This window comes from Saccopteryx leptura, chromosome 1 (assembly GCF_036850995.1).
Source record: "Saccopteryx leptura isolate mSacLep1 chromosome 1, mSacLep1_pri_phased_curated, whole genome shotgun sequence".
NCBI lineage: Eukaryota > Metazoa > Chordata > Mammalia > Chiroptera > Emballonuridae > Saccopteryx > Saccopteryx leptura.
Window position 1 is genome coordinate 335,301,199 of NC_089503.1, and position 14,182 is coordinate 335,315,380.

Consider the following 14,182-nt stretch of genomic DNA (forward strand, 5'->3'; position numbering starts at 1 on the left):
TCCTCTGTCATACTCTCTGACTTCTGAAATATATCTGACCCAGAATTTTCAGTTTAGGGCTGATGGACCTAGACAACAAAATTCTACTATTATATTAGTGACTTATCAGTGTCAGGGTTACAGTTGATCTTTATACTTTTCCATATTTTCTAAATGTTCTACAATAGGCATGCATTAATTTAGCATCAGAAAAAAAGTAATACCGGTTTTAAAATAAAATTATCTGAGGTATCAGAAAATCATCTCATTTCAGTCAGTATCCTCGAATTTATCATCCGCTTCCTGTGTTGCCTCTTGACTACGGCCACATGTGTCTTCTAAACCAAGGTGTTCTGATTTGTTGAAAGAAAACATTTATGAGATGAAATAAAGGAGAAACTGACCTGTCTCCAAGCTGCTTTTGGGCCCATTTAGGGATGCTCTTCTAGAGGAAGTACTCAAGGAACAGGGCTCCCACCAGGGCTGAGCCTGGGCATTACTACCGTGGGCTGTTTTATCATGTTCTGTCTGTGTGGATGGCTCAAGACACCCAGCCAGATGCACACACAGTCGGTTAGCTCAGCAGTCATAAAAGCAAGGGGCCAGGAGGAGCAGGTGAAGTAGGATGGAGGGAAGACGTTAACATGCAAGGTTTTCTCTGCTAATGGGCAACTCTTCCTCCCCAACCAGGTAGACGCTCACTGACCTGTCACAAGGTTGCCCCACAAAGCTTTGGGGTCCATGTCTGAATGGATTGCTGCAGCCTTCTCATCTCTCCCTTCACCCAGATCCCTGCATCCTGAGACTCGAAGCCAGCACAGGACCTGGAAAAATTACATGTAAGTTTTGACGGAAGGTTCTTTTCTCAAACCAAACAATGGTTATCATTTTCTTAGGTGATAATAACAAGTAGCCTAAATGGACCTGAATGACTTTTAACTAAGTATCTTGAGAATTAGCATTAAGGAAGGGAGCTTGGGTTAGATGCTGCATATTGGTGGCACCTTAAGTGAGTCGTTCTTAAGCTTGAGTTTGCGTCGGAATTGTCTGGAGGGCTTGTTACAGTACAGCCTGCTGCACCTGGTGCCCAGAACTTCTGACTCAGTAGATCTGGGGAGGGCTGGAAATATGCTTTTCTCACAAGTGTCCAGGTGATGCTGGGGGAGGGACCCGACTTTGAGCATCACTGCTTTGGCTCATGTGACTGAAAGGAAGAATGTTAAAGGTAGGAAAGTATATTAAATATTCGGTATCGAATATCACTCAGTTAATACATTGCTCTACTTAATACATCAACTCATCTCTCAGAAGACAGAATTTTAAGGTTCTCTCATCACCGTCACATTTGCAGTCCAGCCAGGTAGATGTTATTATTCTGACAGTACCGGTCATTCACTGCCCTTGGTTTTCGACAGGGGTGACTAATAGTGCTATCATTAGGCTAAAATGACAGCTACTGTCCTTTTGCAAGTTTGCTCGTCATACTTTTAGGCACACTGAGAAGGGAAAACATTTGTGTTCTGGGGTGGAAAATATATTGCTTCCTTCCAAACTGAGTCATCATATCTTTCCCCTCATACAGTTAAATGTGACTTGATTTTACAGAACACATCTGAGAAGGTAGGCACCTCAAAAAAAAAAGACCAAGTCATCTAGTTCAAATTTTGGTGGGGTTGTGAGTTCTCAGGACTGACATATTTTTAGGATCAGCATATTATTATTTCAGCTTTGGAACAAGCCAGTCACCTCTCTGCTGAAAACAAGCATTATTTATTCCATGTTTATAGAAAAAATTAGAAGATTTTTGCCTTAAAAACATACTTGGATATATGTGAGCATTCATATAAATGCACATATGTGCCTGTGAATATATATATATGAATGTTATGTATTTCTAAGCTTTCACTGTAGGAATTTTAAACATTTTTTTCTTTTCTTTCATTGAGTCGATGGGAGTATAAAAATAACATAAGTGATGCCGTCCAGGAAATGGTTGAGAAACTTCTGAGCATTTTAAATCGATGGATAAGCACTGTGATTTCTAGCATTTTACTTGGGTATGGCAAATGTTATCGTTTAAAGTATCACTTAGGACTTACAGTGCTTTTACTATAATTCTCTGGAATTGAGAATAATCACTATTAATAAAGCAATTCCCAAGTAGATCTGTAATGAGGAAGCATATCTCTTGCCTAAACACGATCCAAGCCCCCCAATTCTGCAAGACAGATTTAAGAGCATTTGTTTAATATAAAAATCACAAAATCAGAATGATAAGATAAAAAAAAAGTGATAGTTCATGAAAGAGGAATTGTAAGTGATGTAATTATCTACTATTACTCTGCCCTCACAAACTAATACATCTCTGTGGAGCACTAATTAGTTATTCTGCACAACATTCTTGGAAAGAAGGTTTTCAGTTTATAAAGCATCTTTATCATGAAGTGGAAGAAGTGGGTTGAATGGGGTGCTCGTTTAGCCCCCTCCTGCTGTGGCAGCCATGAGCGTCCACATCCACTCCTCAGGTGTTCTGTCACTTTCACAACTACCGGCCAGGGAAGGAAGAAGGCTCTGGTGACACCTCAAGTAATCGGGGCTTCAAGCTCCCGCAGGACCTGGCCCACCTGCTCTAAGGTGAAGCACTCAAGTCACCTAGTGCTTGGAGCAACTCTGTAAAATACTGTGCATGTGTGGGCGCCGGGGGGTGGGTATGGGAACCACCTGTGCTTTCCCCTCAACTCACTGCGAACCTAAAACTGCACTAAAACAAAATTTATTAATTAAAAAAGAATTGAGGCCCTGGCCGGTTGGCTCAGTGGTAAAGAGTCGGCCTGGCGTGCAGGAGTCCCGGGTTCGATTCCCGGCCAGGGCACACAGGAGAAGCACCCATCTGCTTCTCCACCCACCCTCTCTCCTTCCTCTCTGTCTCTCTCTTACTATCCTGCAGCCAAGGCTCCATTGGAGCAAAGTTGGCCTGGGCGCTGAGGATGGCTCCATGGCCTCTGCCTCAGGTGCTAGAATGACTCTGGTTGCAACAGAGCGACGCCCCAGATGGGCAGAGCATCAACCCCTGGTGGGTGTGACGGGTGGATCCCGGTCGGGCACGTGCGGGAGTCTGTCTGACTGCCTCCCCGTTTCCAACTTCAGAAAAATACAAAAAAAAAAAAAAAAAAGAATTAAATACCCAGTATTATGACAACTCCTCAAAAAAAGTGGAACCTAGAATGACTACACGTCCAGCAACTCCAACTCTGGGTATATACCTAAAAGAAGTGAAAGCAGGGATTTAAAGACTTGTACACCCATGATCATAGCAGCATTATACATACTAGCCAATAGGTGGAAGCAAGCCACATGCCTATCAATAGAGGATGGATAAAAACATGGTATGTACATACTGCGGAATAGTATTCAGCCTTTAAAAAGCGAAATTCTGACACGTGCTACACCATGGATGAATCGTGAAGATTCTAAGTGAAATAAGCCAGGCAGAAAAGGACAGATACTCTATGTTCCTCACTTACATGAGGCACCTAGGATGGTGAGGTTCAGAGTCCAAAAGTGGAATGATGGTCGCCAGGGCCTAGCAGTAGAGAGGAATGGGAAGTCAGTGTTCCACGGGCACAGAGCTTCACGTAGGGAAGATGAAAAAGTTCTGGAGGTGGATGGTGGTGATGGTTGCACAGCAATGAGAATGTGCTTAATGCCATTGAACTCTTAAAAATTGCTAAAATGCTAAAGGTTATGTTATATATATTTTAACACAATTTTTTAAAACCCTGAACACCAGAGTTCACTTTCCTTCCAAGAGTGCTGTGCAGAATAACTAGTGCTTGACAGGGATGTTCTAGTTTGTGAGGGGGCAGTAGGAATGGATGGCCATGTCCCTCACACCTCCCTCAGCCCTCAGACATTTCCCCGATGCTTTTGGGTCAGGGTGAGGGATCTGAAGAATGTTCTACTTCAGTCTTAGAAATGGCTTTCCTATCAGGGCAAGGACACATTTTTCAGAAACTGCCAAGGTAAATGCCACAAACAACTATAATCTGCCAAAGTGCCGTTTACACGTACAGGACGGCTGCCTCACTGTGACGGAGGGGCAGTGTGCCCACCTGCTCCTGTGGTGGGGCTGCTGCAGCGCACAGAACCGTATGCTCACAAACCAGCCCACGGACCGTGCACCAGCGTGCGTGGGCTTACTGAGCCGTGAGCACAGCTGGGGCACATACGGGTCTTCCTCAGTGGAGGTGGACATGGGAGCAGGAACCAGAGTGAAGCCTAATAGAAAATGAGAAATTTGCCTTGGCCAGATAGCTCACTTGGTTAGAGCATTGTCCTGAAGTACAGAGGTTGCTGGTTCAATCCCTGGTCCAGGGCACGTACAGGAACAAATCTATGTTCTTCTCTCTCTCTCTCTCTCTCTCTCTCTCTCTCTCTCTTTCTCTCTCTCCCCCTCTCCCCCTCTCTCCCTTCCTCTTTCGCTAAAATCAATAAATAAAAACTTTAAAAAAAAGGAAAAGAAAAGAAAATGAAAACTTTGAGCCTGACTCATGGTGGCACAGTGAATAATAGAGCATTGACCTGGAATGCTGAGGTTGCCACTTCAAAACCCTGTCACCAGCTTTAGCGTAGGATCATCTAAATCAGCGATTCTCAACCTGTGGGTCGCGACCCCGGTGGGGGTTTGGTCATTCGACCCCCGCCGGGGTCGCAACCCACAGGTTGAGAACCGCTGATCTAAATGATCCCAAAGATCACCAGCTTGAGCCCAAAGGTCGCTGGCTTAAAAGCCCAAGGTCCCTGGTTTGAGCACAGGGGTCCCTGGCTTGACTGTAGCCCGACGTCCAATCCTCAGGGCAGTTATGAGAAGCAATCAATGCACAACTGAAGTGAAGCAACTACAAGTTGACGTTTCTCATTCTCCTCCCTCTCGCTCTTTCTTTTTGTCTCTCTCAAACAAAGTAAAAATAAAAATAAAAAATAATAATAAAGAAAATCAAAACTTTGAAAAAAATTAATAGTATGTAGTTCTCCTCTGTCAGGGCCTCAAGTTTTATAATATTCCAAATGAAGTATAATTTATCCCTTTTTCAGCAAATCTCTGTCGTATTGAATATTACTATACCCACAAACCACAAAACAATTTAGTGAGTGATCTTCAGTCGTGTTAGGAAGATGCAGTATTGGACCCATGAAGGTAGTCCATTCGGTCCTGACAGTTTGGGGATTTTGCTTTTTATTCCATGTTTCCAGAAAGCTGTCCTTGGAGAGTGATCATGGGACTTAGTAGCCATGTTTTCTCTTCAGGTTTCCTTTATTCCTTTCAGGCCCTGCCTCTGGATCAGCCAGGGGCTATAATTTCTGGAGAGCAGTGCATAAGGGTCTACAATTTCTAAGAGCTTAGAAACCTGTCCTAAATGATCTCACTTTCACCTTAAGACATTAAGATTATTTATATGTGTGTTTGTATACATTATATACATATACATGTGTATGTATACGTGTGTGTGTGTGTGTGTGTGTGTGTGTGTTTGACTTAAGGAAAAGATATACCAAAAAAGAGATAAAATTAGGTCATCAAAGTTAAAGTTCAGTACATATAAATTAGTCCCCTCCTTCCCACTCCCGGCTTTCCAGACCTGCTTAGCAATAGAAACTCGCCATGTTCTTCACTGAGGTGATCAGGGCAAAGCAAGGAAGGTTTCCAAGTCAGTTGCGATAAGGAGCTGCTATGATATCAAAGACACTGAAATTAAAGGTTTTTCTAGAAAAGAAAATCCAGGTCAGCAAGTCTCAGAAAAGAAATTGCTTATTTCTCCTTGGTATCCGCATGTAGCCACCAGCACCCTATGCTTGGCAGAAACGACATAGATAGGGAATCTAATCAAATTGAATTCACCTCGTGAGTTTGGATGAACATCCTGACGTGTGTGTCCCTCCCACAGAAGACCAGCAAACTAGCAGTCACCCCGACGGGATGACATAAGGTAGAGAATACCAACCCAGGCAGACCCTGGGAGCTCTTCTAACTGCTCTCATGTTTCCGAGGAATCAGATGTGCCTGGCTCCAGACACTGAATTCATGTTTAGTGATGGCTTCTCTACCTGGCACCCAATTAACTAGAACCTTGAATCAACCACCCTTCCTATTTCTCTACCCCACCCCCACAACCCCCTCCTACACACCCCACCCTGCCCACACATCCCACTTCCCTTTTTCAGAGATAAAGGCTCAGAAAACAAGCTCCTTTGGTTTTAGTCAAGGTGGAGAATAACTGTCCCCTGGAGGGTATTTGTAGCTGATGAAGCCGACCTGCTGAATCATTGGGAATGGTTAAAAGTTTTATAATTAGGAAAAGAAACTGCTTAGGGAAGATTTTCAACAGAAAGCATTTTCCAACTGTCTTGTCAATTAACCAGAAAGTTGAAACAAACAAAAAATGTCTTCTTGTCCTCAAATAGGTCTAGTTCACTGAGGTTTTATTGCATTTATTTTTATGTCTTAATAATCTAAAATTTTTGACTTAGAATGAAAGAACATGCCATTCATTTTTATTCTTCTTGAGAAACTGTGAACATTTTGGCTTCTACTACCTTTCCATTGCCAGAGTTTAAATTTCAGAAGTCTTTTTTTTTAATTTTTTTTTTTATTTTTCTGAAGTGAGAAGCAGGAAGGCAGACAGACAGACAGACTCCCACATGCGCCCAACCAGGATCCACCAGGCATGCCTACCAGGGGGGATGCTCCATTGCAACTGGAGCCATTCTAGCACCCGAAGCAGAGGCCATGGAGCCGTCCTCAGCACCCAGGCCAACTTTGCTCCAATGGAGCCCTGGCTGTGGGAGGGGAAGAGAGAAAGGAGAGGAGGAAGGGTAGAGAAGCAGATGGGCACTGTGTGCCCTGGCTGGGAATCGAACCTGGGACTTCCACACGCTGGGTCGATGTTCTACCGCTGAGCCAGCTGGCCAAGGCAAAAGTCTTTTTAATATTTATTCTGTTTATTATGTTTGGAGGCCCTCTAAGAGTGACATATAAAATAATTTTATGAACATATACATTAGCTCCTCTAGTCATTGGGGACCCATTGACACAGTTTTTGAAATCAATTCCATTGAGTTTTTTTAGAAGGTATGCTGTGAATATTTGTGACATACTGTTTCACAATTATGTTCTGCTCGAGGCATTATCAAACTTAATTTTCATTATCTGCATATACACTAATAGTACAAATAGGAATGATGAATGGTATGGTAATATACATTAATACATAGAGCTAAAATTTCAAATGATACTCCCTGTGAGTCTCCAGATAAACTCAGCCATGCACACTGTAAAGCTACTTACCAAGCACTATCAGTTGTAGCATGAATAGTTTATCAACTTAATCTAATAATTTCCAGTCTGTTGTTTTTTAGAAAGGATTTGTATGCTCTTTTTCTTTTTTGGAGACACCTGTCACTAGCAAAGTAACACCTGTCTCTTCACTGTGATTTAACCCAGGGAACGGCACCAGACTCTTCCAAGGAACCCCTTGTTAGATTGATCGTGGTGAGGGCCCTGGTGCCTGGAGCTCGGCTACAGCTGGACGGTGCCGACCCCTGGGTCACAACGAGGAGGAGGGTTTACTCTTCTGCTCCCAAGTTATATTTGCAAAGCTCTGCAGCATAGCAGGATTCTAGAGCCCTAGTAGTGCTTAACTAGAAAATATAATCTATTGTTTCTAGCAGGTTTTGGGGTTTTTTTGTGTGTTTTTTTAGAGAGAGAGAAGAGAGAGTGAGGTGGGGGCGAGAAGCAGGAAGTATCAATTTAGAGTAGTTGCTTCTTGTATGTGCCTTGACCTGGCAAGCCCAGGGTTTTGAACTGGCGACCTCAGTGTCCTAGGTCGACGCTTTATCCACCACAGGTCAGGCTTTCTAGCAGATTTTTGCTGTATCTCATGTCTGATTTGTCACCAGGGCAGATTATTAAACTGAGTCCCATGTATTAAGTGTTCTTATAATTACTAGAAAGAGCAGAATCAGAGAATAATTATTTTCTTTTATCAAAACAGAAGTACTTTTATTTTCCTGATATGAAAGCAATAAAGTTTGTTGTACATGATTTATAAAATAACAGAATAAAGGAGAAAATAAATTACCAATAATCCAGCTACCCAGATACAACCTATGTTAACTGATTCTTTTGTATATTTTTGAAGACTTTTTTTCAATCAATCAAGTTAATTTTAAATTTACAAGTAGTACAGTAAGTTAATATCATTGACAGGTTCTGTGACTTGAAGCAAAACTACACATAATGAATCCAATTTTATTATAGGCTAATAATTGATATAAATAAGAGTTAAGTTCCTACAGCATCTCATCAATGTTATATAAGGACACTGAATTAAATAACGTTATTCAAGGACCTGCTGTCTTCAGGACTGATGACTTCCAAAGTTAGCAGACCTTAGGAATGATGACTTTAGACATCATTTTCTAGGACAATAATCTTCTAGCTGCTTATTTTTCTCCCTTCAAATTACATTAATCAACTCTTGTCAGAACAGATACTTGTATGGATTCACCAGTATGTTTATCAAGAGAAGATGGCTATTAACTGGCCCTTTTTATTTCTTACATTCTATCAGTAAAAATGATTATTAAGTGGTCCTATAAGTTCCTAGTGGGCCTCTGGAATTTAATTATATACAAGATGGTTTTAGTATTAGGCCAACTAATGGCATTTCAGTTATTTAAAAATTCATAATTGATAGATTATAAGGCACTTTGGCAGAAATGGAAATGGTTGATTAGCCAGATTCCCCCATTCCTCATCCATAATGCAAACAATATGGACTCCAGTAAAATTCTAATTTTATACCTTATGGTAACAAAATGGGATTCAGGCCCTAGCTAGGTGTCTTGGTGGGTAGAGCATTGTCTCAGCATGCGGAGGTCATGGGTTTGATCCCTGGTCAGGGCACATACAGGAAGCAACAGAGGAGTATACAACTAAATGGAACAACTAAATGGATCAGTAAGTTGATGCTTCTCTCTCTCTCTCTCTCTCTCTCTCTCTCTCTCTCTCTTGTTTCTCTCTCAAATCAATGGAAATTTTTTACAAAAGGAAAACCCAGATGAAGGTATATAGTAAGCAGCTGCTAGAAGAGATTTTGTTTTAAAAAGTTATCTGTATTTGGCATTGGGTCTTATCATCCTCACTACAAGACTTAGATTCTTTGAAAACAGGTTCTAGGTTCTTCTCTCTGCATTCCTTCACACCTTTTGTGTTCTTGTGTATAATAGAGGTTCAGTTTGTATTGACTTGGATTAATATTTCTGTGTTTTTTGAGTGACAGATGAATGAATATGTTCAATTCAGATGACTACCTTTTGCTTTTCTGCAGCAAAGGGTGTTTGATAAATATCCATGATTATGTTGAATGCCCAGGTGTAGGGAAGTGGTGTATAGTGATTTGATTCTGTACAGAAGGAAATGCTAATGTGGATAATGAGAATTTGGTTCTTTGTCTTCGGTTTCGATTTGACCTCCTTGCTTCACTTGTTTGCTCTTTGATGATGAGCATGTCATTTAAGTCTGAGACTGTCCCTCGGACTGTTTATGACATTGTATCTGAATTTCCCATTACATTAACTGCCAGCATGTGTCATAAAATTTCAAGAACATGCTACAAAGTTTGTTGGTTTGTAGTTGACATTGAATTAACTTTCTCTAACCTAAACCAGTGAAAACTAAAATACTCCTCACCACATAAAAGTTTTGCTTTCGCTGTGTTCAGACCCCTCCCACCTTGTCACAGCACAGTCATTTGGAGTCTAGTTTGGGGGCGGTGTGGTTGTATCTCAGTGGTATATGACCCACTTTTTCGTAGTTCTTAATTACCCGTGTTTTTACAACGCTAGTCAGAAGTTCTGACAAGAGTGGACTGCAACCTGAAAAAGGTTTTCTGGTACATCTCCTCAGCGCTGCTCTAGAGCCCCGCGTTATCTATCGGAAGAAGGTGTTAGCTCCGCAGGGCGTGTTAACTACCAGAGGATGACAGAATACTTCCTCTAGTTTCTGGATAATGAGCAAGCACACAGGTAAAGATGCCTTTCTCGGAGTTGACTCCTTTCATGTCTTAATTATTTTTGTTGAACTGACTTTTAAATATTAATCACTACCTGCGGATGTTTGCTGTTGTGGGCTCAAGAGGAACAAGCATATTAATTGGTACCCTGGGACCTTAATAACTTTTCATTAAAAACCTAGAGATAATGATAAAAAAAATACTCTCATCTCTTCCTCTCTGCCCCTATACCACATCTTCTTCATTAATTATTTTTTTTCTTATTTGCTGTCAAGATTCTTGTCTGTCATTCTCAGCTTCTGTATCGGCAGAGATATATCGGCACTGTGCGAGTTAGCACCAGGTGGGCTGCAGGCTGAGGGGTGGTGAGGAATGCACAGACGGCAGGGAGATGATGACAGCGGTGCTGTGCCCTGGTGAGCAACGTACGCAGCGAACTAAACCTCGATTTAGGGCAGTGGTATTGACCTAATATTGGCAAAATCAACCAACAGCCTGCTCTGTCTCAGAAATGTTTGTTTCTGCTATCACTTTTGTTCATTTGAAGAACTTTTCAAACACTGTCACTGTTTCGAAACAAAAATGTAGGCATCGTCGTCCTGAATTTACAGGAACATTTTGAGGTGCGTGCCTTTGCTGAAAGCTGGTTGACATGCGGCTCGTGGCAGGGTGGTGCCCGTGCCTGACGGGTCACGCTTGCCTGTGCGCTGAGTGACATACCAACGCGGAGTCTTTGAAAATGCCCATAGATATGTCAACCTTGTTTTCCCTGAAAGTCCTGATACAGAAAAAGAATGAAAGTACAAACACTAACTGGAAAAAGTGTCACACATTTTAGCCACTTTGCATCCCTTGTTAGGACGAACCCTGGGTTGGGTTTTTTACATTTGTGAACTTGTACGGTAGGTGGAGCAGTGTGGGTGGCCCAGAAAAAGTAGCGGTTAGAATAAGATTTTCCATTTATTGCCCTTTGCGCATGGCTAAAAATAAGATTCACACAAATCAGAATATGTAGTGCAAGCACAATCACTTTGTTAATTCTGATGACTGGCTTGCCCACATCTTTGCATCTGTCTGGTAAGTGGTGCCCTGGGAAATAAATGTGTGTCTGTTCAAGGAGCAAAAGGCAGCCAGGTCTTTGCGCTGTTTGTCTGCATGTGATAGTTTATCAGCATTTTCCTCTTCTGAAGTAAGAAAGGCACAACTCATACATAAACAAACTGTGTTGATGAAAGGTTGAAAAAGTGATAGAATCCTTGAATTCTCTCTTTTTTTTTTTTTTTTAAAGTAATTGCTGTGTTTGAAATGCTGTTTGACAACATCCATCCTCTGGGCTCATTGTTAGAAAGTTGCTTCTTGTAGACTCAGAACAGCTAGGGAAGGATTTCTTAGTGGTGTTACCGAGAAATTGGACAACTCTTGTGCTTGTGTAGGACTGGGGTGGTGGGAAGGGGGGGCACAAGGCTTGATTGTGTGCCTCCCTGGAGTCCCCTCCATGGACACGGGTGGTGGAGGGGCAGTTAACCAAGTAAAAACTCCCTTTCATCTGACTGCTGAGTCTACTGCAACCACAGTAAATGATAACATGTCAGTTTGTGGCTAAAAGAAACACCAAGGGGAGGTGGTGTCAACAGTCACAGGGAAATTTGTACCTTCGTAATCCTAGTGATGGTGCTGTCCCTAGTCCACTGGCTCAATGGCTATGGCATTTCCAAAGATGAGAATGTCTGTCAGTGTTCTGAATATTTCAGTTTGATGCAATTTATGAAATAAGATAGGTCCAGAGGAGCTGTCATTCTAAAGCCTCTGGAAACTGAAGAATACCAATCATGTTTCCCTTCAGTGCCCCACCTGTGGCAGACAGCGAGGCACGGCGGTGCACGTGAGAACAAGAACTTCGGGAGGAAAGACTCAGGGTCAGATCTTAGTTTAGCTGCCTGTTGACTTTTATCTATTTATTTAACCTCTCCTAGGCCTAGATGTCTTTATTGGGGAACAGGGATCGTACCTACCTCATAGGATGGTTGTGAGGATTAAATGAGATAACATATATGAGGCACAAAGCCAGCACTCCACGAAATGATGGTGACATTATTCCCGTTTCTGTCGTTGCATCCTAAGAATGTGTTGGAGAATTTGGGAGCATTGGCAGTTGCATCCCCTTCTATGCTTGCAGTACAGATTTTGGAAATAAATGGATACAAAGTCAGCCTTTTGTTCACTGTTTTTCAATCAGAAGGATAAAGATCATTTACAGAGTAGTTGGGGGTTTTCATACATTGCTGATGCTATCTGGAGGGTCATTTTTTAGTTTGCCATTAAATTAGCACTATGTAAACCTCTTTTTTCTTTTAAGATTAGTACTGTTTTCCACATATTCAGTAATTTTTATCTACTCGCTGTGTTTTTGTTATTGAAACATGGATATTTCAGTTCTAACATCTGTGCATGTTAATTGTGGTATCTGCTAATGTACAGTATGAAAGAGAGAGCGCTCGTGTTGTATTCAGGTAAGATTTTAAATATTTCAGATGGGAATGGGTCAAACTTCAGCAGCAGTTAGCTTCCATGGTGGTATAATTCCCTACAAAAAAATACGGCGTCTGTGAGCATTCTGGTTTCTGATCAGCCCAGGTGCTGAGCAGCAGAAAACAATTATTGCTTCTTTTATTTGTTATTATTTTTGCAAATTATTTTATGTTAAATGTAATGTATACATGCCTTTTTAGAAATCTTTTTTCTGCCCACCACAACTCTCCATTAAAAAGCAAATATATTGTATATTTTGTAATAAGCTTATAGTTGCTGGCACCATTTAACTTTTTTTGGTTACCCTTTAGAATTAGATGCTAAGAGTTCAGAGCAGACTCTTCTTTGAACCTCCTCCATGACCTTCCTGGGATGAAGTGCCTTCGTTTATCAAATTAAAAAGAAATGATGATTGCCCCTTGACTTTGCCTCACCTGGGATCTGACAAGAAATGATCAGTGAGCCCAGTAAGCCAAGGAGCTGCAGCATGGCACAGCTAGGAAACAGTAACGGCTTGGTTTTATCAATTGATATATTTTGCTAGTATTTTTTCTTTAATTTCTCTCCATATTTTCCTTTTCATAGTCTGTCTTGCCATCCCAATCACAGCTGCAACTTCTGCTTTGTAACTTGTATGTTAACATCATCAGATGGTCTGGGTCTTTCATGTTAGGGCCCATCATTCTGGATGCAGACATTTCTCAGGTCATCTCTACCAGTAAGGTCTGTCTTTTATTAGAATGGTAACCAGGTTCTTTCAGTGTATCCAGACAAGCCTCTTTCTTTTGTTTTTTTCTTCTTGAGTGAAATGGAAGAATGCTTTTCAGCAGAGCAAACTGTTCCAGGTGATGGACAAAGCTCCTAGCACTTCAGGTGCAGTTTCCACGCCCGCCATGAACGCAGACACTCGCTGCCCATTGGATCTTTGCCTGCCTTATTGCACCTCGCCACAGCCTGAAGTTTCGGTAGAAATCACAGGTGAAAGAAGGTGATAAGTGATTCCCTCCCACATCTTCCTGAGGAATGACAGAGATTCTGAAATGCATCCCATGGCTGTGCTGTGTGCCTCTACCTACATAACAGGCAGTTTTAGCCTATCCTTCATGTGCAATTGGAGGGTACCGCTGGGCCAACCTCATTATTCCTTTGGTTGAAAATGTAAAGCATTTGCAATGGAGATTTACTCTAATGATGTAAGTGCATGTCCGCCTTGCTGGCTTAATGCACTCAGTCATGGAATGCTTTAGAGTTTACTGCTAATGGATGAATCCTCAGGAAAATCGAAATTTTCAATAAGATTGACATTTGGAGTGAGAAATATAAATCTAATGAGAGCATTTCAACCCAGGTTTGTAATTAGGGCTGAATGGAGTAGATTTGTACACGTGCACCACAGAAGGGCACAGCGGAAGGTGAAACTGCATGCTCTGCTCTGAGTGAGGGATGAAGGCCGATGTATCAGTGTCAGGCCACGACACTGTGGAGTATAAATGATACTGTCACCAAGTGCAGCACAGGGTACCAAGGGAATTCCACTCAGTAAATTACATTACTTAGACAGACCTGAAGGCATTGTGTCAGAATGAGGGGAGGAAGAGAAG

At 41.8% G+C, this 14,182-nt stretch overlaps 1 protein-coding gene across 3 annotated transcripts in view; it reads left to right on the top strand.

Annotated features, from left to right (window-relative positions):
* BACH2 (BTB domain and CNC homolog 2) overlaps positions 1-14,182 on the top strand; it is a 351,908-nt gene that overhangs the window by 195,822 nt on the left and 141,904 nt on the right. For all 3 annotated transcript variants that reach the window (XM_066358877.1, XM_066358879.1, XM_066358878.1), the window contains exon 3: positions 670-818. The gene's annotated coding sequence lies outside the window, so the exon portion shown is untranslated. The remainder of the gene's footprint in view (positions 1-669; positions 819-14,182) is intronic.